This window comes from Panthera tigris, chromosome C1 (genome assembly GCF_018350195.1).
Source record: "Panthera tigris isolate Pti1 chromosome C1, P.tigris_Pti1_mat1.1, whole genome shotgun sequence".
NCBI lineage: Eukaryota > Metazoa > Chordata > Mammalia > Carnivora > Felidae > Panthera > Panthera tigris.
The window spans coordinates 51,945,663-51,970,008 of NC_056667.1; the positions used below are offsets into that span (position 1 = coordinate 51,945,663).

Below are 24,346 nucleotides of genomic sequence, written 5' to 3' on the forward strand. Positions count from 1 at the left end.
TCCTGCAGTAAAACTCTATGTCTACGCCATAATGAGTTATTGTTGCTGGTAGAAACACCAATATTTATTTTTTTTTTTATTTGTTTGGAGTCCAAAACAAAGACTAAAAAATCACTGGTTATAGATTTTCCTCAAAAGGTCCCTGTGAAATCCCAAGAGCTTGTATTTCAGATGGGAAGAATAAGTGTTTTCTTATACTAAACGTGCCTCTTGTACAGGTGACGTTGGATGAAATGGAGGATGCATGGTGTTTGTGTGGATTTTAGAGTAAGCGTTCTGGTCTTGGCCCAACTGCAATTGTAGGTAAGAACTATTTTAAAGACACACACACACACACACACACACACACACACACACACAGTCACAGTCGCTGGGTTTGTCCTCAGAAACTCTTAGAATGGCATGTTTATCTTGCTCTTTACCCTCACAGAGTTTAATTTTGTAACCAAGGAAATGTCCTGGTTCTTGGGCTAACAGTTTCTCAGCAGAAGATGAACATTAAAAATGTTTTGTTCCTAAAGATCTTGTGCTCCTTGCCTGCTATTGACTGAATATTTGTGCCCCCTAAGACTATATGTTAAAACCTAATTCCCAATGTGGTGATATTTGAAAGTGGGGCCTTTGGCAGAGCCCTCGTGAATTGGGAATAGTATCCTTAAAAGAGAGGTCCCAGAGAGCCCTCTCTTCCCCTCTAGCCAAGTCAGGTTATAGCAAGAAGACAGCTGTTTGTGAACCAGGAAATGGGCCCAACAGACACCGAATCCACCAGAACCTCGATCTTGGACTTTCCAGTCTCCAGAACTCTGAGAAATAAGCTTTTGTTGTTATAAACCATCTACTATGCAGTTTTCTGTTACAGCAGCCAGAACGGGTGAAGACATTGGCTTATGCTTATGTTTTGACTCATTGTCCTCTTGTTGTGCACCCAAAGGTACAGTGACAACAGTCCTTCTGACTTTTCCTGAGGCCACCTGCACTCCAGCTGGCTGACTTCACTACCTCCTCCTTAATTGTTTCCGATTGGAGAAGCAATTGGATCACATACTTGAAGTGACCAGTGAATAAAGGGTAAGGAGCTGTTTTAAAGTGGCAGCCTCATGGTTCCTCAAGAGTCTATAAAACTAACCTAGGCAGAGAAATGATAGAGGTCTCCAGGCTCAAGGGCAACAGATACAGAAGACCCTTGTCATCAGAGCACCAGCTTCTGAATTATCTTCCCATGGGTGCCCTTGGAAGACACCTTCCAGACCAGAAGCTGTTCCCTTAATGACTTTGCAGAAGTAGCAAGGTGAGGTTGCTGGGAGAAGTCAGGGAATATGAGTTCCTGAAACTCTTGCAATCGGCTGATCTACTGCCCTGCTGTCTTCATGCTGACATGACCACATCCTTTTATTAAGTGGCAGGTAGCTGGGATTTTTTACTTCACTATTGCACATACACAGGAAGGAAACTATAACCATAGGGCTCCAGAGCAGGCAGAACAGATGTGAAAGTCAGGATCTTGGGCAGGGATCACAGGGCAGGAGATAGAAGCCTGTGCTGTACAGACTTCTAAGAGCCACTAGCAGATACAATGACTTATTGGTAGTGCGACTTTGGGCCAGGTACTCAACCTCTCTGACCTTGAAGTTCCTTCTAGAGAATAAGGCTCATTCTTCCCATGTTGCAGTGTTGTTACAAAGATTAGAGAGCATGTGTCTAACATGCCTGGCTATCCATAGCCACTAAATGAATGAGATTTATTTTCATTGTCATTGTGCAATGTTTTATTGGATTCTCTTCCTCTCCTTTTTGCTTCCTAAGGTGAACTGACCATGAATCAATGGGAAAGCAGGCAGGACAAGTGTCACCAGCTGCGATGGCTAATTTTATGTGTCAGCTTGACTGGCCATGGGGTGCCCAGACATTTGGTCAAATATTTTTTGGATTTGCCTGTGAGGCTCTTTTTGGATAAGATTAACATTTGAATCAATAGACTGAGTAAAGCAGATTGCGCTCTCTAATGTGGGTGGGCCTCATGCAATCGATTGAAGGTCTGAATAGAACAAAAAAAGCTGAGTAAGAGGGAACTCCTCCTGCTTGACTGCTGCCCTGGGACTTGAACTGAAACATTGGCTCTTCTTGGGTCTTGAGACTGCAGGCTTTCAGGCCAGAAGTTACACTGTTGCCTGTCTTGATTCTCAAGCCTGTGAACTTGGACTAGAACTACAACACTGGTTCTCCTGGGTTTCCGACTTTGTGATTATAGATTTTGGGACTTCTCAGCCTCCATAACTACATGAGCCAATTCCTTACAACCAATCAATCAATCACCCTGTTTCTCTGGAGAATCCTGACTAGTACAGCAGCTTAGAGCTTTGATTTTAGGGGACAGGCCTCAGGGAAGACATGCAGAGCCAGGGGAGGCCTTCCACATTGGGAAAGGAGAGCCAGAATGCAGGAGACAACAGCAGGGATGATAAGGAAGGAAGGAAAACTTTGCCCCCTTTTCTTGTTTGCCCACTTTAACTGCCAGACATAGTCTGACCTGGTCTGGCTCCTGTGAGTATTCTAGGAACAGTGCCTGTTCAGCTAAGCCCAGAGTGACCTTAATACGGAAACAGGCAGAAAGAATTGTCCCACCCTTTGTGTGTCCTGAGCATTTTGTACATATAACTATACCCATGCAATATTCCATCATATTTTAGTAACATGCCTGTCTCTCTTACTGGTCTGTGAGCTCTGTGAGGAGAAGGATAGGGTCAGATCCATCCCTGTTTCCTCAGTGCCTCGCTTAGGATTTGGCATCATGCCTGGCTCAGAGCAGACACTTCTCTGAGTGTCTGCATTTCTGTGCTTTGAAATTGTAGATTAGTAGTTGGGTGATGGAAACACCTCATTCTTTCCCTCCTTCCCACACATGTGCCTCATCTATTTCTCAGATTTAAAGGAATTTGAACCAAATAGGCTCTTTTGGATCAGGTTGGGCTAGGCTGTTGTGCTAACAGCCCACTCTAAAATCTCAGTGACTTAACACAAGTTTATTTCTGACTCATGAAAAGTCCCCTGTGGTTATGGGCGACTCTCCAGGACAGCTGTTCTCCATACAGTGTCTCCACAATCCCACACTCCTTTGATTTGGTGTCCCCATCATCTCAACATAAGGCAGGGTGAGAGCTTGTGGAGAAAACACATTCTCTCAGCTGTGCTTCAGCCTGGAAGTGCTAGCTGTCACTTCCCCTCACTTCCTGCGGCCAGATATACTCACATGGCCACACCTAACTGCAAAATTGTTGGGATGACTAGTCTTCTATAGGCCCAGGCAGGAAGAGAGAACTGGATATTGGTGTGTGCTAACCATGCCTACCACAAAGGCTCAAAGCTGAAATACAGGACAGCCCAAATTCAAAGTGAGAAAACTACCAAAATTTGTAGTTCTTGTTATGATACATATATTAAGTTATTTATTCATCCAACAATATTTATTGAACACCTACTAGATGTCAAGTGTTGTTCTTGGTACTGGGGCATGGCAGTGAATAAAACAAGTCTCTGACATGAGCTTACAGTCTAATGGGGAGAGACATGCCGGAAATAGGTATATAAGCTCTCAGAGAGTTAACAGGTTATCAAGGAAAATAAAAGTGATAAAAGGCTATAGAGGGATAGAGGAAGTTGCTATTTTGAATATGGCGGTAGAGGAAGTCCTTGCTGATAAGAGATTTGGTGAAGTGAGGGAGATTTGCCAGTGCATGGGGGAGGGGAGGCAGTAGTGCAAGCAGAGGGAAGACACAGTGCAATGGTAAACTTACTAATTGGGTTCATTCATCAAACACTTATTGAGCTCTTACCACTCACTATGCCAGCTGGTGGTACACATATGAATGAAATCCAGACGGTGGCCTCCAGCAATCCACAGTCCAGGAGAGGAGACAGCTGAAGAGTCAGAAGGGACACAAAAGAGAGAATTGCAATTTCCATCCGGGTGGAGAGGGGTCAGGGAATATGTTATGCAAGAGCTGACTTGATGGTCTAAAGTGGAAATTAGGAAAATCAGCCAGTAAAATAATCGTGTCATATGTGTTATCTACTGCTATGTAACAGAATACCCCAAATTGTGGTCAAACCCACAACATTGTATTATTTCTCATGATTCTGTGGATTGGCTGGGTTCTACTGGAAAATTCTTCTGGTGCATGTCATACTGACGGGGTCACTCATGTGGATGCATTTAGCTAGGAACCTAGCGTGGGCTATGTAACCAAGGTAGTTTCATTCCCGTGCCTGGTTCTACACTGAGGTGGCTGGAACATCTGGGGCTGACTGGGCTTCTCTTTCTCTCCATGGGATCTCCCGTCTAGTCCAACTGAAATTTCTTTACATGGCGGCTAGATCCCAAGAGGCTTTAAGACCTCAAAGGACTAGGGCACTTGTGTGGCTCAGTCAGTTAAGTGTCTGACTCTTAATTTTGGATCAGGTAATGATCTCATGGTTTGTGAGATCAAGTCCCACGTCAGGCTCTGTGCTGACAGCAAGAAGCCTGCTTGGGATTCTCTCTCTCCTTCTCTCTCTGTCCCCACCTTAAAATAAATAAATAAACTAAAAAAAAAAACAAAAAACCTCAAAGGGCTAGAAGTCATGGTGTCACTTTCACTGCCTTTTAGTGGTCAAAACTGGTCAAAAAGCCAGCCCAGATTCAATGGGAAATAGACTCGACTTCCATGCCCCCAGGGATGGGAAGAATTGGTACAGATGATATTATCAGACAACTACCACAAACATTGACAATATAGAAAAGCAAGTATGTCTGTGTGCTCCCACACTGTCCTTTCTCCATAACATGAGTCAATGGCAAAAACACGAATTGTCCCAGCACACTTACCTGCTGAGTCTAGGATCTTTTAAGTCAGCTGCCCAGGTAGGCTGAACAGAGTCAGGACAAGAGATGAAATCCATTTGCCACCCAGCCATAAAGGAATATAGCAGCTGCCCAAATTGTACCTATGATATAAATATGCTAACTCTGTAGGTATTATGTCTGCAAATGAACTAGGGAAGGGCAAGTGGCAGGATGTGGATGATGCTTTTTGTCCTATTTTTGTGATAAGTAGGCAGTTTTAAATACCAAGGGATATAAAAAATTTTTAAATGATTATTCCACAGGACAAGGATAAAAAAGGAAAAGAAAACTTTATGAGAGGAGGTTGGGGTAGAGAGCAAGAATGGCTGGCCTAGAGAGAGGGGAATTCAGAGGGGCTCAGAAAAGGAGGCAGGTGACATAGGCATGTCAAGGGGTCCTGGAAAAAACAATTTTGGTCTAAGCTCTGGAGACTGTACTTGGTTTCCAGCCAGAATGAGCTTGGCATTCCCCAGCTTTGGGGCTTGGGGAAATCATCAAGCTGGGCTTAGAGGTATAACAGGTTGGAATGCAAAGGCAGCTTTATGTGTCCGACTCAGCTAGCCGAATTCTGCAGCAAACTCGGTACCTGCATTTGACCTGCTTCCAAGAGGTTTGAATCCCCAAATGTACCATAATGTGTTAAAGTCAGTTTTGTGCTCTAAAATGCTGAGAGTGTTATATTTCAGGCACCTCATCGTAAAAGAAGGTTATAGAACAACAGCTAACACTGTGCTCATAAGGATAGAAGCAAAAGAGGAGAAATGTATGCTATTGCCTTTGGTGGTGATGGCAATTGAATTAACTAGACACCAAAGTGAGGGGCCAAGGAGTTTCCTGAGAGCTCATGTATTTATGGTATCTCCTGAGACTTTAAATTATAGATATTTTAGCCCTGTCCCTTTAGCAAAACCAAATCCTAACGTGGAGGCACTGTGTGTAATTTAAGGCAGGAATGTCTTTCCCTTTGCCCCAGGCAGCGGTGCTGTGGTGGGAAACATGTTGGATCAGGAGTCAGGAGGGTACTACCCAAGGGGCGTCTGCAGTTTTGGCATCCTCTAAGACTTGGACTTGAAGCCAGACCCTGCCATTTCCTGGCTGGATGGCCGGCATGCCTCAGTTGATGAATTTGTAAGGTGGTAGCATGATACCTCTTTTCAGGGTTATTGTGAAGATAAATATCTTCAAAGTATCCATGGTAAAGAAGCAATATCTGCAGGGCACATGTCATCTAGCATGGGTTCTCGTCAACTCATTCATGTTTATCAGCCCACAGGCCTTCAAATGAATGAATCTCTTTCTTAGTCAAATCATTTAAATTCTGCTGCAGCTTAGTTAGAGGGACCTAGTCCAGCTGCTGAGTGGTCCCAGATGTAGTGGTCCAGGACCCCCTCCCTAGCAAATACAAAGAGATCCTTTCGTGTTGAGGCTTCAAGTTGACTCTCTATGAGGCCAGATCACCATAGGTTCTGGAATTCAGGGAAAAAAATTTCCCCAGATAAAACAGAAAATTGTATTTCCTGACATCTCAGCCACCATCTGGGTTTTCTTCCACATCAAGTATCATATTTTGGCTACTGTACCCTGTTAAAACATTTACCATAAGCTCTCCCCCAGGGTATTTCAAGGCCCTCCCCATAAAACTTTCTAAGCAGAAAAATCCTTTGGGAATACGAGGGCCGGTCATGGATTAGGACAGGATTGAAATCCTTCAGCTCATGATATAGGAAACCTTCCCTGTTGGGGCCTTCACAAGGGTATTTTATTGAGGGATTTCTTCTTTTGTTTTACTATAAGTGTAATGTTGTTGTAAGTCCCAAATATTTCCGTATTGCTATCCGCTGTTGTGTTTGTCGGGTCTGTCTGGTGGAGAGGAGGCTCAAGACTTAGTTAAGATTCTCTCCTGGACATTTTAGAAATACTCCCTTTGTTTCTGGTTTCAAGGTATCTGCCACTCAGTTTCAGTCTTGCATCCATTTACTATCTTCTGGTGGCAAAGAGGTCCTGGGAAATTATCTGTTCATTAAGCACACATTGGATGTTCACCAGGAGCCAGGCACTGTCCGAGACATGGGATGCAGAGAACAGTGAGACAGCTCTTGTCCTTGGAGTCCTCACTGTCTAGTGAAGGTTGCACCTCTGATCAAGGGCCTTTCCTGTCCTTAGAAAGGCTGATTAGCCTATATGTAACTGTGATTTGATACAGGTACAGATAGATTGATTTCTTTACTACCTGTAATGTGGAATGAATAACCCAGAGCCTAGCATGTTGGCCTAAATATGGCCACCACCTTTAGTTAAAGTCATGCTAGATGCTGTAATAAGTAACAGCTCCTCCCAAATGTATAATGGACCAACAGAATAGAAATTCATTTCTCGTTCACGTCAAGCTCAGACATATCTGTTTACCAAGGTGCTCTTCTCCCAAGAGGGTTGCGGGATCCCAGTGTCCACAGGACCCTCTGCCGTCCACCAGCCAATGGGAGAAGTGGGAGTAGAAAGCACACCTACTTCTTAAATACTCAGACATAAAAGTGATATACATTGCTTTTGTCCACATTCTATTGGTGAGAACAAGTCACATGGCCATAGCATGATGCAAGGGGAAAGGGAGACCTGGCTTGGCAGTCACTTCCTGCAACATCTGTCCACTATGGATGGGGAACAGGTCACGTTGTTGGGTAACTAGCTGTCTTAGTCACTTCTGCTTTTCACTGGTAGGTAAAAAAAGAAAACTTTAATTAGCTTCTCATCAATTTGCCCCTCTCACTCCCCGTTTCTTGGATCTCCAGGATCTTATAATTCCCTTTCTAGTATGATGGGATTAAAAGAACCTGGCACCTGGCTGGCTTGCTTGGTAGAGCATATGACTCTTGATCTCAGGGACATGAGTTCAAGCCCCATGTTGGGCATAGAGCTTACATTAAAAAAATAGATCAATGAAATAAAAGAACTCTGAGTTGGAAGTCAGATTTGGGTTCTATAATTACTAACACTAATCCCCAGGATAATCTTGAGCAAGTCATTCTCCTTCCATGTGTCTCAGTTTCCTTATCTGTAAAATAAAGATAGTAATACCTCCTATACAGGGGTGTTTTGAAGATTAAATGTGATTCGCCTCCAAAGTGCCTAGCAGAGTGCCTGACAAATAAGAGAAACTCAACGTATATTTACTTATTAACTGAGTCAATGATGAAAGAAATTTTTATCAGCTGTTTCCTACTAACTTCCATTGGTTCCTGTGATAGTGTTTCTTGACATTATTTGGTTAAGTGGTATAGGTGGGGAATGTCGTGGGAAGGAACTGGAATTCTCCAGGTACCCAATAAAATCACTGAAGGCAGGAGCTGTGCGTGAGCTCCTTTGTGTATGTCCTCCCCACCCCCCCGTAGTGTGTCTGTATGGAGAGGATGCCTAGTAAGGCGATGCTGGATGAATGAATTTTGTTGAATTATGGATAAGTGGCTACACCATTTTCTCCAAGGGGCTGAACACTGAGGTGACCCCAGTTAGGGCCATAGACCAGAGTTGGGGTTGTCTGACTTCCAAGAATCAGAATATTTTTTTCTTTTGGTTCCAGGGTGTGAGGCAACATTTCCAAGGTGGGGAAGTCAGTGTTGGTACTTTCCTGGCTGAAAGTGTGAGAGCACCCTTTCACTCACCAGGCAGATAGCTTTGGGCCTCTAGGCTGACTTTATTTAACAAATTGTCCACTTGGGTATTCAAAGCTATGAGTCTTTCTAGCAAATCATAAGCAACTGTGGTTGGGCTTGTGTTAGACTTGGTTTCAAGTCCTGAATGTGCCACTCACTTAACAGGGCTGAGTGGCAGAGTGGAAAGAGCATGGGCTTTGTAGTCCAACAGCTCTGGCTTCAAACCTGGCTTGCCAGGAAGGCTTTAGATGTCTTATTCAACCATCCCAAGCTTCAGTTTCCTCATCTGCAAAATGGGAGCCATAGTCCTGCCACTCTCCCTTTCTGTCTCCCTCTGTCACAGGGTTGTTGAGGGACAGATTAGGGTAAAGGTTGAGAGGTTATGCTCTGGAGGCAGACTCCCTGGGCTCCTATAATTGTGGGCTAGTTATTTAAACTTTCTGTGCCTCAGCGTCCCCATTTGTAAAATGGTGACAATAATACTCCCTACTCTAAATGCTTACTGTGTGGGATAACTGGGTTAATTAATGTGAAATGCTTAGAAGAGAGCCTGGCACAAAATAAACAGTCAACTGCAATGAGTAATAATGGATGTTATTAATATTATTAGGGTCATCATCAAGAGAATTAAACGAATATAGAGTTATTTGCTAACTCCAAAGCCACAGATCTTAAGTTTCATTACTAAAGCATTCATTAGGCCTTCCTCTACCCCCACCCAGCTCTATTTCCTGGCCTCTCTGGAATCATGGGAAATTTCTCAGCATCGAGAGAACATTTGCTTGATTTTTAGGCTTCTGGTTACTGTGGCCAAGAGCAGACGGGCTTCTTCCAGGTCCGAGCTGTGTTCTGGTGCTTTTGCCCCATCGTGTTTGGAGTACATGTTTCCTTCGGTGCACCTCCTAATTGCGCAAACCAGAGCACTTCCCACCGTGGGTTTACACTGTCCCTGGAGTGGCAGGGAACTGGCCACAGACCAGCACCACAGGCTACAGAGGAGAAGCTGGGGTGTCAGGATTTCTCTTAGTGTGAGCCATGTTCGGATACTCCACCCTGGGAAAGAGGGCGGGCATGGAGTTAGTGGCAGGAAAGACCACACGCCCAGAGGGAGGCTAAGAGTGTGAGGCTTGAGGTCTGACCAGCCTGTGTTTGAGTCTCAGCTTTCCCTTTCCATAGCCATGTTACATTGGTTCATTGACTTCTGTTTGAGCCTCAGCATGTTCATCTATAAACGGGCATAATAATACCTATTCTATAGACTTGTGGCGAGCATAGGATGTGATGATTCAGTGTCTGCCACATAGCAAGCATTCAAAGAATATGAACTAAAGTCAGTTGGCAAGGGGTCAGCAAACCTGGGACCTGATAAAATGCTACCAGTGTTCTGCAAGACAATGGGCAAGTTGGTTGACTTCTCTGGGTGGTAATTTTCTTCACTTGTAAAGTAAGTGTGGTGGTTTTATACCATGTCAACTTAGCTAAGCTGGGATCCTTGTTCCCAGAATTCCCTTCCTTTTATTTAACAAATTGTCCACTTGGGTATTCAAAGCTATGAGTCTTTCTAGCAACTCATAAGCTGGTGGATTCCATTTCAAGTTGGCTCCAAGGCACATTTTGCTAGATTTGGAAGGTGGGAGTGAAGCAGGAACCCTTTTCTTTCTTTTTTTTTTTTTCAATATATGAAGTTTATTGTCAAACTGGTTTCCATACAACACCCAGTGGTCATCCCAAAAGGTGCCCTCCTCAATACCCATCACCCACCTACCCCTCCCTCCCATCCCCCATCAACCCTCAGTTTGTTCTCAGTTTTTAAGAGTCTCTTATGCTTTGGCTCTCTCCCACTCTAACCTCTTTTTTTTTTCTCCTTCCCTTCCCCCATGGGTTTCTGTTAAGTTTCTCAGGATCCACATAAGAGTGAAACCATATGGTATCTGTCTTTCTCTGTATGGCTTATTTCACTTAGCATCACACTCTCCAGTTCCATCCACGTTGCTACAAAGGGCCATATTTCATTCTTTCTCATTGCCACGTAGTACTCCATTGTGTATATAAACCACAATTTCTTTATCCATTCATCAGTTGATGGACATTTAGGCTCTTTCCATAATTTGGCTATTGTTGAGAGTGCTGCTGTAAACATTGGGGTACAAGTGCCCCTATGCATCAGTACTCCTGTATCCCTTGGATAAATTCCTAGCAGTGCTATTGCTGGGTCATAGGGTAGGTCTATTTTTAATTTTTTGAGGAACCTCCACACTGTTTTCCAGAGTGGCTGCACCAGTTTGCATTCCCACCAACACTACAAGAGGGCAGGAACCCTTTTCAAGCTGTGGCAGGCACTGTGGCAGCACATGCACTTTGCTGCTGATTTACTAGCTCAGCTAGTTGACAGAGGTGGGCCCACAGGGCCTCTAGCTCCTCCTAGATCCTCCTAGATCCTCGATCCTAGCTTTGTCAAGTCCTGGCCAGAGTATGTGTAGTTGGGTGCAAAGGGCACAGCTTCTCCTACAGCTCATCCATGACACTGAGATTGGAGGTGGCAGAAGACAGACAAGGGTTCCAGTCAATCTATATGAGGTCTAGATTTTTCATGTGGGTTCTGGTTTGTTCTTGCTCGTATCACTTCACATCTAGCTTTCCTTCCCAACTTGCAGTCCACTGACCTGTGTCAACAGTAGGCACAACACCCCACACACTTCTCCGGCAGTTCATACACTTGCAGAAGGTCTTAATTCTCAAACAAATCCCTTATTTTCTGTCAACCACAGTGATTCCACGTCTCTGCTTGAATTCTCACTGATACAGTAGGGAGAGTAGCAGCAATTTCACAAGACTGCTTTTCACAAGGACCAAATGAGGTTGTGGATGAGAAATTGTTTTGAAAAGTATAATGCAGGTTATGTGTATGTGGTCCCTTTATTTTTTATTTATGTTTTTAAAAAATTTATTTTTATTTTTATTTTTTTAATGTTTTATTTTTGAGACAGAGAGAGACAGAGCATGAAGAGGGGAGGGTCAGAGAGAGAGGGAGACACAGAATCTGAAACAGGCTCCAGGCTCCGAGCTTGTCAGCACAGAGCCCAACGCGGGGCTCGAACTCACGGACCGCGAGATCATGACCTGAGCCGAAGTCGGCAGCTTAACCGACTGAGCCACCCAGGCGCCCCTATTTTTTTTTAAATCATATATGGGAAATTTTTTTAGTAAAACTCAAAAGTATAATGCTTGCAAATATTTTTAAAAGCAGAACTCTTGGCCTCCCCATGACCTGCTCCACTGTCTTCTTTCCAGTTGCTCAGGCCAAAATCTGGGTTCATCCTTGACATCATTCTCTCCTACACATCATTTCTTCTATTCAGACTCCTGTCACTTCTCACCATCTCCACCACTAGCTCCCTACTCCAAGCCACCATGCCTCTTGTAGAGATTATGTTCTTCTCATGGCCTCCCTGTTTCCACGAGGACTAATCCAGTTAGACCCAAGCTGGATCACATCATGCTCTGCTCACAGCCCTCTGGGTGGCTTTCCCCTTCCATGACGCCACAAACCCTTGTCTATTACTGCTTCTTTGAACTCATTCCCTCCCGCCATCTCCCTGGCTCACTCTCCTCTAGCCACAATGGCCACTTGCCACTCTCAAAATATACCAAATGTGTGCCATTACTTACAATGGGACAACATCTTTCAGAGAGGAGGAATCAGACATTGGAATGATTGCTGTCTTGCATTACTGTTGGCATAGACACATCTGGGATGTCACTTGCTACCCATACACAAGTATTTACCAGTAAACTATATGACCACAGACTAAAGCTGGATATCATTCTGGAAAGTGCTTTTTACCAGAAATTAAATGCAACTGGAACTTACTGTTAGTATTATGGTTATCAATGATAATTTAGAGTTTAATCAGTACAGTCCACAATAACATCTCATGTCTTTTGGCTATCCAGGATTTTCAGAGTGCTTTTGTGTCCATTACCTTTTTTAAGCCTCACAACACTAGCAGCTAGGCGTTTTCTCCCTTTTTACAGATAGGAAAAGGGAGGCTCCCAGGAATCTGTTGACTCACTTAGAATTCGAGAGCTAGTGTTTGACAAGGGTAAAGCTAAAAAGCAGGTTTCCTAGGTGCCTGGGTGGCTCATTTGGCTGAGTGTGTGACTCTTGATTTCATCTCAGGTCATGATCTCATGGTTTGTGAGTTTGAGCCCCAGGTCAGGCTCTGTGTTGACAGCACGAAGCCTGCTTTGGATTCTCTCTCTCTCTCTGTCCCTGCTCCACTTGTGCTCTCTCTCTCTCAAAAATAAATAAATATTAAAAAAATGAATAAGAAAAATAAAAAGCAGGTTTCCTGACGTCAGGCTCAGCATTCTTTCCTTTTACTACAGTTAGGAGCTACTTATAAGGCCAAACTCAGTTAAAAGTAGGGCTGGATAGAATGAAAAAAATTGTGCATTCTTCATTGCCACCATCCAAGATTGAAACTGCTCCCACCATGCCCAAACCCCAAAGTTGACACTTTTTTTTTAGATGGCAAATATCCTGGGGCGCCTGGGTGGCTCAGTCAGTTGAGCATCCGACTTTGGCTCAGGTCATGATCTCACAGTCCATGGGTTCGAGCCCCACATGGGGCTCTCTGCTGACAGCTCAGAGCCTGGAACCTGCTTCGGATTCTGTGTCTGAGAGTTTATCCACAGAGAAAATAACATTTTGTCTTGTGGAAATTAGGAAGAGTGAGAATGGAGACGTGTGGGGAAGCATATGGTTCAGGTGAGTTGAATAAGTACATTATTATCCTTGTTTTATGAACAGGTAGTATGACTCAAGGTGCTCACGCTTGCAAGCTGACGAGGAGCAAAGCTGTCATATCATGTTTCTCATGTAAATAAGGACGTTGGATAAATATCACTGAACTCTTTTCTAATACACCATGTGCTGACTTGTGGAGCTTCTGCAGCAAAGCCAGGAAGCGCCGAACGTGCATTGTTTCGATACTTGCTGTTTATTACTAATAAGCATTGTCATTTACTGGACACCGATGTTAGGTATCATGCTTTACCCGTACTCTCTCACTTAACTACCTCTTCCCCCAACCCACTGGGAAGTTCTATGTACCTCTGTTTTATGTGTGAAGAAACTGAGCCTCGAGGTTATAGAGCTGATATATGGGGGAGCTGGGATTTGAATGCAGGCTTATTCCACACTGAAATTCACATTCTTTGTAATGTGGCACATCAAAGCAGAGGAGAAAGGGCACAAAATCAGAGGTGATAGCCTTAATTGAATTTAAAAGATTGTAGGCAGAGTCCATTTGAGTCCAGAAAATTACTTACTGTGATTAGATACAATCTCCTCATAGGGTTGTTTTGTTACTAAAGAAACCTATATAAAGGCCCCAGCATAATGCCTGGCACATAGTAGGTACCATGTAACTGGCATGGATGTGATGTAGGACAGTTTTTAGGACTCATGCTCTGCAGTGAGATTGCCTGGGTCCAAATCCCATCTTCTCTACTTACTAGCTGTGTGACCTTAGGCAGGTCACAGAACCTCTCTGAGCCTAAATTTCCTCATGTTTAAAATGGGAACAAATCATCATCAAGAGATTTTGACTGTATCTATAGTCACATGAATTTTTTTTTTTCTGGCCTCATGTATGCTGCTTTTGTTCTAAGAACAAAGACCATGATGGAAGTTGGGGTGAGTGACCCTTGGGGAAGGAGATGAAGGCCCTATTTCCTCAGGGCCTTTCACATTGAGAAAGCCCCTCTGCATTAGGAGGAGGCCTCCAAGAAGTCTGCTGGACCCATTGTCTCCCCATGTGCTCTCAGCTCAATTTCCCTCCCGAGCTTTGTGTGGGGATGTGATGAACACGGGAAGAGGCAGTTTAGGGCCGTGAAGTTGGGGAGGGGAGAGGGCGACAAGAGGGGTGGGAGGACGGTGCTGGGTTCCTGCCAGGTGGGCTGGAGACACAGGTACCCTGTGCTGGCTGTTGGATCCCGGAAAGATTGGTGGTTTCTGCATTTATGTTCCAATGTTGGTGGCACAGGGGGCCAAGGACCTGGAGGGAGTATGGCTCCAGGCTGACTGTCATGGAGGGCAAGATGGGCAAACTGGGGACTACTATCTTGTTTGTTCCAAGGGCCCAAGGAGCACAACAGATTGTCTAGATTATCTAGTTTTGTGCTCTTTGGGACAAAGTGCCCAAGGCCTCCAGACTGCCCAGGCTCCAGGTCAGTGGAGGTGAGAAGGTGCAGGAGGTGTGGAGGGGAAGGCTTGCTCCTTTCTGGGAGGACATTTGTCCTTCAGTCAAGGTCTCATGTAATTGGGGCTGACGGGCCTGGAGATGAGTGATAGACCAAGCTCTCTGACTAGCTGAGGTCCCCTCTCCTTGCATAAATGAATAGGAAATAACCAGAGTTTAGATCTCCAGTCATTTCCCACACTGAGGATCTCCTAAGGTGCTCCTGGGACATCACCTTGAGCTTCAAGGATAGAGTTTAATTTTGAGGGGTTTTATGTTGCCTTTTTTTTCTAATGCTAGAAATATAAGCTGTTTGTACTATTCAGTGAGAATGAGGGGAAAGGTTGTGTTTAGCACAATGGCTATAACAATGGAGAACTCAGTATCTGACACATAGCAGTTCTCCAGTAAATATTTGTTGAATGGATGAATGAAGCTCGTACAGAGGGAAAAAGACTTGCAGGAGGGGAAAAAAAAAAAAAAAAAAAAGACCCTGAAATGTTGTTATGGGCTGGTGATAGGATTAGTGGTGATTTTTTTATTTTTCCTATCCTCTAGAGCTTTGTATTGTGGTAATAAGATTATTATAATAACAGGTAATTATGACTAAAAGGAAATTTGAGCCAAAATTAAGGGGTCATTTTCTTATGAAGCAGGAGCCTGCTTATAGACTCAGCAGTTCAGCGGTGGGAACCAAGGCCTGGTGAGGAGGGTTACCTTTTTATATCTATTTCACTTCTGCTCCTTCTTTTCAAAAAGAACTAAATCTCTCCCTACCCCAAGTGAATGCCTACCAATCCCCTCTTGCCCCAAACTAATCAGTGCCCAATTCAAAATCCTGCCCAGATTCTAAAGAGGGAAGATTTTGTAATAGTTGATTAAGACATGAGGCTTTAGAATAGACAAATTATTTGAGTGCCTTAAAGTATACTGTTAATTTTGAAAAGACCTCCTTATGACATACATTTTTTCAAAAAGCATTTTCTCCTGATTTTAACATTGGGTTGAGAACTTTATCAAGATTACAGCAATCAGCCCTTTTACTGTGATGTGTCACCGTCCTGAAGATTGACTGTTGTCCAACCAGGAATAGATAAGATTTGGGGAAATCCTCTCCCAGGCCTTCCTGTTCTTTTATGAGGAGTTGGTCCTAAAATATTTTCCCATTATCTTCTAACCCCATAACCTTCCAGGCTAAACTAAAGCCTGCTGAGGGAGCTGTAGCCACTTTAGGATCAGGCTGGAAGAGCCTGGCTCCTGTGCTATCTGGTGACAAGATTCAGAGACAAGACAGGATCACCCTCTTCATCTCCTAAGACCTGGTCACGGACTCCATGGGAAGTTATGGTTGCTATGGTGTCATAAGCACACCATGAGCAAAAATGTCATTTAAAAAAGAACCCCACCTTTCCTTTAAACCACTCAGAAGCCCGTTTAGACACAGGGTCGGGCTGAGGTACTTAAATATTTGGGTAAAGAACAGGTTTGAGATTCCCGGGATGCATCCTTCAAACTATGGGGTTCCCGGTCCATCCTTACTGGGCAACTGGAAGGGAAGCTGGGTTTTATTCCTAGCTCTGCCAAGAACTTACTGGGTGACACTCCCCAAGTTACTTTACTTCTTTAGGCCCCAGTTTCCTCATTTTGTTCCTGCAAAATGGGAACACTAATCCTCACCTCACAGGGTCGTTGTAGAGATGAACCGAGCTAAGGTAGGTGAGGGGGCCTGAGCTGTAGGGGTGCTCAATCATTTTAACCCCCTCCCTCCTTTCACCACAAAGAATCAGGACAGTGCATTCAAGGTTGTCAACTGCTGCACTGACTTATGCTAAGTCCCTCCATATATACCACCTGAGTCAAAGCTTTTAATTAATGCCAGGTGAACTCTGGCTGGGCTCTTACAGTCCCAGAGCTCTGAGTCATGTTTCATGCAGGGTTTAGTGCAGGAGCATTCGGGGAAGGACTCGTGCTGCTCTGGGTGAGTGGGGCCACACCTTATGCTGGGGTGTTGGTGGTAGTGGTTGCATTTTGTTGTTGGTTTGTTTGTTTTAAAAAATTCACATCCTGTCCCACAGCTGGGGCATAAAATCAAGCTTTAGTTGTGGGCTTTTTGTTTACTTTATTCACTGGATGGGCTGGTCAGGAGTTTAACGGAGGTCAATGTCTTTATGTTGCTCGGATTCTGTGAAGAGACTCCGGCAGTTTCTGGCTACTAAATCTGCTGGTGTAAAAAAAGGAACTTAAACTAAAAAAAAATAGGTCGACTCACACCGTCTGGCTGCTTTTAGGATAAATTCATTTTTGTTTTGCTTAAAAAGCAATAACAACAAGCTTGTAAATGTTTATGTGTTTTCATTTTGCACAAAGGCAGCTTTGGCAATGGGAATTTTTGGTAGAAAAAAATAATTAGAGAAATAATTGTGGCCACTCTTCCAGCTGCAAATCATTGATTCAGCTCCACTTAGGGAGGGAAGGAGGGTGGAAGAAGAAAAAGAAAAGGGAAAACAAAAAAGAAAAAGACAAAAAGAAAAAGTAAAAAAGCAATTAGCTTTATTGCCAGAGGACGGCTCCCTGCCAGTTCCCCTGAAGTCACCCTCACATCCTTTCTCTCAGGACAAACACCTCAGAGGTCTTGAGAGTATTTGATTTATAAAGGCTGAGAGCAGACAAAACAGAGCAGCTCAAAAATATCTTTCAAAATTTAGTAACATGATAAACATAATACAATTCATTAAAGAAAAATGAGAATATATCGAAAAGAAGAAAGGGAAAGAATTCCTGGTCGTCCAAACACAACTGTTGTTGACATTTTCATGTAGTTTCTGGATGTCTTTTTGCTTTACGTGTATTTCCTCATTTGTTTCTCGTAGACGTAATGACGGAGTGTGTACCCTTCTGCACTCTGCATGTCCCACACAACAGATAATAGCATCGATGGAAGCCTTGCTATGTGCCGAGTACTGCCTGCCGCTGTTCAGTGTCCCTCAGCCCACCTGACATTCTCACCTGTCAATCATCAACCACCACTACATAAACGTGTTTAAGTCCCTGAGCATTTCTTTGGCATCACATTGTGGGAAAACAGCTGGATGAAGTTTCACCCAGTTTAAAGGCTATTTGAGGATGATCTTACTTCAGATGAGCTACATGACATGGAATTTTCACCATGGGAAGCCTTAGGTGTGTGTGTTGACTGGGGGAGGGGAGTGGGGGGAGGAGGTGGGGGTGGCTCAGCTTTTTTATTTTTACCCAGAGGGAGCACTATGACACTTCCTTGTGAAGATTTTACTAAGTTGAGTCCAGACATTTACAGTTTTAAAAGCTTGCTCTAACTTTATGGGTGAGTTTAGTATATTTCAAAATAATCGTAATTTTTTCCCCAGAGGTTTATATAAGAAATTATATATATTATACCTGAGTATGCATTATACCTGACCTAATGCCCTCTGAAGGCATTGTTTTAATGTCAGGAAGATTTTTTTTCCAATATTTTATTTAAATTCAAGTTAGTTACCATATAGGGTAGTGTTGGTTTCAGGAGTAGAGTTTAGTGACTATTACATATAATATCCAGTGCTCATCACAAGTTAGGAAGAATTTTTTTAAAAAGAGAACATTAGAGGAGTCAGACATGTCAGAATGGGATCTTGTTTGAAAACCAAAGAGAAGACATGCAATGAGAATTTTCATGGCAGTTTGCCAGGAGAGGCACACTTTTCCAAGGGCACCTGGGCACATGTCCAACCTGGGAGTGTTGAAACACCCAACTTGATGGACATTTGTCTTTTAGAGCAATGAAACTTGAGGTACAAATATAGGCATCTATGACGCCAATTGGGAGAGACAGGCATTGGATTAAGATGCTATGGACATATAAACCCAACAATGATGTCAAATATGAGGCTTAACCAAAATTCCTGTGGACAGATATTCCAAGATAAACAATGAACTGCTTCTCACATGACAACTCTATGTAATGATAACTCGGGACAAGACGTGAAGAGGTATTCATATATATTCCAACTCCTAGGACAACAAATGTGTGTATAAAACATTGTTTTCCACCAAGTTGAAAATTATTAGAAGTCTGTTTGAATCATTATAACTCTAAACATTACTTTTCAAATAGCTTCTATTAAATTTAACAATTCTCCTGAACAATGTCATATAAAGCAGCTTGAAATGATAATAGGAACTACACCTAAAACACTCACTAAAACTCAGTAAAAAAATGCTAGTGGCTCACAATATGGATACCTTTATTATCCCTATTTTATAATCTGGGTCAGGACTAGGGCAAAGCAAGGAAGTTTCCCAAAGTACAAAATTTAAGGAGGCACTCACTCTCAGGCTTCTTAAATTTTGTCAAACCTACAAGTGAGTGCCTCCTTAAATTTTGAGCCCTGTGTGCCTCACTTCCCTCATGCTAGTCCTGATGTTTTTGTAGATGAAAGAACTGAGGCTCCAAGAGTTAGGCTAATTGTCTAAAGTCCTCAGTGAATAAGTGGCAGAGTGAAAACTTGAGCCTGGTCTTAATTAGCTCCAAATGGCTTCAGTCCTTTTACTAAATATTGACTGAAAAATCTAAGAAGGGCACCCCAGAAACACAACTTCTACCCTCCAAGAATTAATAGACATGGGGGGAAACAGACATATGTGTAATAATTTGAAATGTGCTTTAACAGTAGATGTTAACTGGCATCCTTTAGGGAATGAACATTCTTTGTTTGCAAAAACATCTTGATAAACTTCTGAGGTGAAAGAGAGAGTCTGTGTTGGCCGAAAAATGAAGAACAAATAAAGTGGTTAAGTTGCTCCTGGGAAAATGAGAGATAGAAGAAGGAGAAGGAGAGGAAGGGGAGAGAGGAGGAAGAGGGGAGGAAGGAAAGGATGAGGAAGAAGGGGTGGGGGAGAAGGAGAGAAGGGAAGGGAAAAGAAGGGTAGTAGAACAGAAATGGGAGGGATGAGAGGATCCAATGAGTTGGTGTGAGGTTGGGGATTATGTATAGGAAATGGCAGTAAAATTTCCCTGGTGGAGAGGAAACTTAAAACAGTATTTTAAGAATAGAAATGCCACTGCCTGCATTTTACCCTGCTCTCCCCTCACCCACCATTTAAGTAGTCTTTGATATCACAAATGTTCACTATAAGGAAGGATTTGTATTGGAAATTTGGGAAGGGCACAGGACCACTGCCAGCCCTCATTACACATTTGTGCAAATTGGAGAAAGGTGCCCCTTCTGGGTGGGTATAGAAGGTGAGTAGGGCACAGGCTGGTTTTTCAGACCTCCTTTCCCCCTTAGCTTTGTGCCCTTGAGCAGGGCAAAATTTATATAGCCTTACATGATGGCCCTGGTCACATTGGGGTCAACATTGTGCAGACCAGAGGCAGCATGCATAGAAGCAGGAATTGCAGTTGGAGGACAAGGAAAATACAGACCTTTGGGAATTCACAAAAACTATAGGAAAGGCTTCAGATTTCCACGGGGCATAGAACTGGAATTCAACGAACCTTATCCAGCTCTATGGGACTAAGATCTGGATTGCCTGTATAGACACACAACTACACCATAACATGGTATGTGTGCTGATGGAAATAGGTACAAAGTGCTGTGAAGCCCAATAGCTAGTCCTGCTTGGAAGAGCTGGGAGGCTTCCTAGAGGCAGTGACATTTAAGATGCTATTCAAAGGCTGAGCTTGTTGAGAAGATGGTATGTTCGGGGCCTGGGGAGAAATTCAATTTGGTTGCAGCAAAGCTTGTGTATGGGGGAAATGGCATGGCATGGGAATGGAGGAAAGCCACAGCTGAACTATTAAGGTTCATAAGTGCAAGGTTTTGATTATCCCATAGGAGCTGGGGAACCACTGGAAAATGGCTAAGTAATTAGCAAGTTTTTTTCTGGCATGGAGGAAGAGGCTGGAGCAGGGTGGGAATGTTTGCCATGTTCCGGGTGGCTCAGGATGAGACTAAAACTAAGGTAATAGCAATAGGGATGATGAAAAATGTACTACTTTGAATAAATATCAGTTAATTAGGATTGCCAGGACTTGGTGGGGGGACCTATCGGGCATGACTGAATCGAATTTTCTAATTTGGACAACTGGGTGCATTATTGCTTTCCAGTCCCCAAACCGGAGTGCACATTGCTCTGTGTTGAGGGTCTCATCCCCCTCCATGCTCTTGCCCTGAGGACAACAGAGAAGTTGTTTCTTACTATCTGGGGCCCAGGGTCAAAGAAAGGGGGACATCAGGAGGGATAGACCCCAAGGGCAGGGAAGCCATGCACAGCTTGGTTTTTCCTGCATATTTGGGTCAGAGTAGCTGCAGGTCAATCTAGAAAGGGCTTTCCAGGTGGTGGCTGACAGAGTAGCAAGTAGGCAGGGAGCAAGAAGGAGTCCTGTGTACCTCCACCAAATTCCCGAGAGCAGAGCAAGTGAGCTGAGCTAGCATGTGTCATGCACATGGAAGGACACCATTCGTACTGAATCAGTAGTAGAAGCATGTACTGAGAGGAGAAGAATGACTGAGTCCCTCTCTCCCCTTTCAGGTGCCCTATCTTTGTGGGTCAGCCTGAACCATGGCTTTGTTACAAGGGGATCTCAGAAGCAGGAAAGCCCATCCAAGGTGTGAAGTTGAAAGATCCAATAAGGTGAGTGCTGTAGGTTTGACAGGTAGTATTTCTCCCATTTTAAAAATGATGATATTCAAGCCCAGGGAGACTAAGTAACTTGCTCACTGTCTTCCAGGCTGCAAGGCCTAAAGCCAATAATGACAAATAAATCTCTGGTGGTAGGTACTCTGTAGACATTGTTCTCAGCATCTTTTTTTTTTTTACTTTCTAGTTTGAGATAGCATTGATATGTAACATTGTATTAATCCAAGGCATACAAAGTAATTATTTGAAATCTCTCTATATTGTGAAATGATGACCACAATAAGTTCGATCACCTCACATAGTTACAATTTCTTTTTCCTTGTGATGAGAACTTTTAAGATATACTCTCTCAACAAGTTTCAAATATACAATGCAGTATTAATTATAGTCACCATGCTGTATGTTAGTTACATCCTCAGGATTTATTTATCTTATAACTGGAAGTTTATACCTTTTGACCACATTCACCCATTTCATCAACCCCCCATCTCTGGCCTCTGGCAACCACCAATCTGTTCTCTGTATCTATGAGTTCAGTGTCTGAGATTCCACATATAAGTGAGATCATACTGTATTTATCTTTGACTTATTTTGCTTAGCATAATACCCTCAACAACCACCCATCTTGTCACAAATGGCAGATTTCTTTATTTTGTTTTATTGTTGAATAATATTCATATGAGTGTGTGTGTGTGTGTGTGTGTGTGTGTATATATATATATATATATATATATATATATATATCACATTTTCTTTAGCCATTCATCTGTCAGTGGACCCTTAAGTTGTTTCCATGTCTTAGCTATTATTTTCTTAAAATACATTTTTAAGGTTTATTTCTTTATTTTGAGAGAGTACACACAAGTGGGGTAGGAGCAGAGAGAGAGAGAGAGAGCGAGAACCTCAAGCAGGCTCCACATTGTCAGTGCAGAGCCTGATGCGGGGCTTGAACTCATGAACCACGAGATAATGACCTGAGCTGAAGTTGGATGCTTAGCCAACTGAGCCTCCCAGGTGCCCTCATGTCTTGGCTGTTGTAAATAATGCTGCAAAGAACCTGAGCATACAGATATCTTTTGGAGATAGTGATTTTGTTTCCTTGTTTTCAGCATCTTATTTGAATCATGTCTTCCCTGTGACATTGGCACTTGTATAATCCCCATTTTACAGATGGGGAAACCAGGATACAGAGAACGTAAGTAACCTGCTCAGGGTTACAAATCATATATGATAGAACTGGAATTCAAATCCAGGAAGTCTGGCATCAGAGCAGACAACCATGTTGCTCCTTTGACTTCAGCACCAGTGAAGTCTGGTCTTTTCAATACATTTACAGCCAGCTCTTGGCATAGCAATGTCAAACGTGATGCCAACAATTTAATATATAAGGGATTTCAAAGGCATACCTCTGGGGAACTCATGATTTCCGCATTGTAGGAAATAAATTACTGGCTCGGTGTCTTCAATTCAGATCACAAGCGCAGTCTTAGCAGTGGGGTGGCAGTGGTAGTAGCATTTACCTTTGTTGTTGTTGTTGTTGTTGTTAATTTCATGGAGGGTTTATTAGAATGAGATGAAATCAGCCACAGTCAGCAGTGACTTTCTCCCATTTTGGACAATTTATAGCATTGGTTAGAGCTTCCTTATGTTTAATATCATTGCTCATCTAAAAACGTGTACTATTTCCCAACGAGTGGTACAATGATCACTGAAGCCTTGATATAATTTTAGATGGCACACAGATAAACATTTTTTTCTATTTTAATAGCTGCATATTTATTTTAATGTAAATCAGGAAAAATAGGTATCTATCCTACCCTTGAAACTCATGGGTATTACAGTTTAGAATAATGCTAAGATAAAAAGTGGGGCCAGTGTGCTGAGTTGGCTCAGTCAGAAGAGTATGCAACTCTTGATCTTGGGGCTGTGAGTTCAAGCCCCATATTGGGTGTAGAGATTACTAAAATAAATAAATAAATAAACTTAAAAAAAAAAAACCTGAGACCAATTTGAAGGAAAATGTCAAAGAAATAATAGTGCAGGTGACACTCAGATATGAAAAATATGAATGGAAAATGTTTGGGAAATAATTATTTTAGGCTAAAAAAAGTTTTGATAGTCAGATAACAGTGAGTTCATATCCTAGATCTGCCCCTTATGAAGATTAAATAAGATAAGATTTCTAAAACACTTGGCTTAATAAATCTTTGGCTGTGTTATTTCTCTAATTTATCTTGTTTTAGTCCTGTCTCCTTAATTAGATTGTAAAAACTTTCAATGACAAAAAAAAATACACTTTGCAAAGTAAAAAAGCTGGTACTAGGTAAAGCATATAGCAAGGTCAATGAAAATGATATTTGTCCTCTACATATTTATAATCTAAAGTAGTCTCCAGGAAGCCGTAAGAGACTCTTAAATGTAGATAACAAACTGAAGGTTGCTGGAGGGGAGGTGGGTGAGGAAATGGGCAAAATGGGTGATGGGCATTAAGGAGGGCACTTGTTGGGATGAGCACTGAATGTTTTATGGAAGTGATGAATCACTAAGTTCTACTCCTTAAACCATTATTAAAAAAAATTTTTTTTAATGTTTATTCATTTCTGAGAGATAGAGACAGACAGAGCACAAGTAGGGAAGGGGCAGAGAGAGGGAGACACAGAATCCGAAGCAGGCTTCAGGCTCTGAGCGGTCAGCACAGAGCCCAACGCGGGGCTCGAACTCACGAACTGTGAGATCATGACCTGAGCCGAAGTAGGATGCTCAACCAACTGAGCCACCCAGGCCCCTGTCCTTAAACCATTATTATACTATAGGTTAACTAACTTGGATTTAAACAATAAAAAAAACAGTATTATTCATCATATTAAATGAACTTCTGTTTCCTGGAATTTGATAGCATTTCCATACACATATAG

The 24,346-nt window shown here is 42.8% G+C and overlaps 1 long non-coding RNA gene across 1 annotated transcript; it reads left to right on the forward strand.

Annotated features, from left to right (window-relative positions):
- Nucleotides 1-244: 244 nt before the first annotated feature.
- Nucleotides 245-22,626, forward strand: LOC122241224. The gene is made up of 4 exons (XR_006221255.1): nt 245-303; nt 932-1,068; nt 21,324-21,425; nt 22,541-22,626. It is a non-coding gene; the product is annotated as an uncharacterized LOC122241224 (long non-coding RNA).
- The last annotated feature ends 1,720 nt before the right edge of the window (nt 22,627-24,346 follow it).